This window comes from Homarus americanus, unplaced genomic scaffold (genome assembly GCF_018991925.1).
Source record: "Homarus americanus isolate GMGI-L3 unplaced genomic scaffold, GMGI_Hamer_2.0 scaffold24523, whole genome shotgun sequence".
NCBI lineage: Eukaryota > Metazoa > Arthropoda > Malacostraca > Decapoda > Nephropidae > Homarus > Homarus americanus.
Genome location: NW_024744357.1, coordinates 5,119,631 through 5,122,252, shown reverse-complemented (window position 1 = coordinate 5,122,252; position 2,622 = coordinate 5,119,631).

The window sequence follows — 2,622 nt, the reverse complement described above, 5'->3', positions numbered from 1 at the left end:
AAAAAAAAAAAAAAAAAAAAAAAAAAAAAAAAAAAAAAAAAAAAAAAAAAAAAAAAAAAAAAAAAAAAAAAAAAAAAAAAAAAAAAAAAAAAAAAAAAAAAAAAAAAAAAAAAAAAAAAAAAAAAAAAAAAAAAAAAAAAAAAAAAAAAAAAAAAAAAAAAAAAAAAAAAAAAAAAAAAAAAAAAAAAAAAAAAAAAAAAAAAAAAAAAAAAAAAAAAAAAAAAAAAAAAAAAAAAAAAAAAAAAAAAAAAAAAAAAAAAAAAAAAAAAAAAAAAAAAAAAAAAAAAAAAAAAAAAAAAAAAAAAAAAAAAAAAAAAAAAAAAAAAAAAAAAAAAAAAAAAAAAAAAAAAAAAAAAAAAAAAAAAAAAAAAAAAAAAAAAAAAAAAAAAAAAAAAAAAAAAAAAAAAAAAAAAAAAAAAAAAAAAAAAAAAAAAAAAAAAAAAAAAAAAAAAAAAAAAAAAAAAAAAAAAAAAAAAAAAAAAAAAAAAAAAAAAAAAAAAAAAAAAAAAAAAAAAAAAAAAAAAAAAAAAAAAAAAAAAAAAAAAAAAAAAAAAAAAAAAAAAAAAAAAAAAAAAAAAAAAAAAAAAAAAAAAAAAAAAAAAAAAAAAAAAAAAAAAAAAAAAAAAAAAAAAAAAAAAAAAAAAAAAAAAAAAAAAAAAAAAAAAAAAAAAAAAAAAAAAAAAAAAAAAAAAAAAAAAAAAAAAAAAAAAAAAAAAAAAAAAAAAAAAAAAAAAAAAAAAAAAAAAAAAAAAAAAAAAAAAAAAAAAAAAAAAAAAAAAAAAAAAAAAAAAAAAAAAAAAAAAAAAAAAAAAAAAAAAAAAAAAAAAAAAAAAAAAAAAAAAAAAAAAAAAAAAAAAAAAAAAAAAAAAAAAAAAAAAAAAAAAAAAAAAAAAAAAAAAAAAAAAAAAAAAAAAAAAAAAAAAAAAAAAAAAAAAAAAAAAAAAAAAAAAAAAAAAAAAAAAAAAAAAAAAAAAAAAAAAAAAAAAAAAAAAAAAAAAAAAAAAAAAAAAAAAAAAAAAAAAAAAAAAAAAAAAAAAAAAAAAAAAAAAAAAAAAAAAAAAAAAAAAAAAAAAAAAAAAAAAAAAAAAAAAAAAAAAAAAAAAAAAAAAAAAAAAAAAAAAAAAAAAAAAAAAAAAAAAAAAAAAAAAAAAAAAAAAAAAAAAAAAAAAAAAAAAAAAAAAAAAAAAAAAAAAAAAAAAAAAAAAAAAAAAAAAAAAAAAAAAAAAAAAAAAAAAAAAAAAAAAAAAAAAAAAAAAAAAAAAAAAAAAAAAAAAAAAAAAAAAAAAAAAAAAAAAAAAAAAAAAAAAAAAAAAAAAAAAAAAAAAAAAAAAAAAAAAAAAAAAAAAAAAAAAAAAAAAAAAAAAAAAAAAAAAAAAAAAAAAAAAAAAAAAAAAAAAAAAAAAAAAAAAAAAAAAAAAAAAAAAAAAAAAAAAAAAAAAAAAAAAAAAAAAAAAAAAAAAAAAAAAAAAAAAAAAAAAAAAAAAAAAAAAAAAAAAAAAAAAAAAAAAAAAAAAAAAAAAAAAAAAAAAAAAAAAAAAAAAAAAAAAAAAAAAAAAAAAAAAAAAAAAAAAAAAAAAAAAAAAAAAAAAAAAAAAAAAAAAAAAAAAAAAAAAAAAAAAAAAAAAAAAAAAAAAAAAAAAAAAAAAAAAAAAAAAAAAAAAAAAAAAAAAAAAAAAAAAAAAAAAAAAAAAAAAAAAAAAAAAAAAAAAAAAAAAAAAAAAAAAAAAAAAAAAAAAAAAAAAAAAAAAAAAAAAAAAAAAAAAAAAAAAAAAAAAAAAAAAAAAAAAAAAAAAAAAAAAAAAAAAAAAAAAAAAAAAAAAAAAAAAAAAAAAAAAAAAAAAAAAAAAAAAAAAAAAAAAAAAAAAAAAAAAAAAAAAAAAAAAAAAAAAAAAAAAAAAAAAAAAAAAAAAAAAAAAAAAAAAAAAAAAAAAAAAAAAAAAAAAAAAAAAAAAAAAAAAAAAAAAAAAAAAAAAAAAAAAAAAAAAAAAAAAAAAAAAAAAAAAAAAAAAAAAAAAAAAAAAAAAAAAAAAAAAAAAAAAAAAAAAAAAAAAAAAAAAAAAAAAAAAAAAAAAAAAAAAAAAAAAAAAAAAAAAAAAAAAAAAAAAAAAAAAAAAAAAAAAAAAAAAAAAAAAAAAAAAAAAAAAAAAAAAAAAAAAAAAAAAAAAAAAAAAAAAAAAAAAAAAAAAAAAAAAAAAAAAAAAAAAAAAAAAAAAAAAAAAAAAAAAAAAAAAAAAAAAAAAAAAAAAAAAAAAAAAAAAAAAAAAAAAAAAAAAAAAAAAAAAAAAAAAAAAAAAAAAAAAAAAAAAAAAAAAAAAAAAAAAAAAAAAAAAAAAAAAAAAAAAAAAAAAAAAAAAAAAAAAAAAAAAAAAAAAAAAAAAAAAAAAAAAAAAAAAAAAAAAAAAAAAAAAAAAAAAAAAAAAAAAAAAAAAAAAAAAAAAAAAAAAAAAAAAAAAAAAAAAAAAAAAAAAAAAAAAAAAAAAAAAAAAAAAAAAAAAAAAAAAAAAAAAAAAAAAAAAAAAAAAAAAAAAAAAAAAAAAAAAAAAAAAAAAAAAAAAAAAAAAAAAAAAAAAAAAAAAAAAAAAAAAAAAAAAAAAAAAAAAAAAAAAAAAAAAAAAAAAAGAG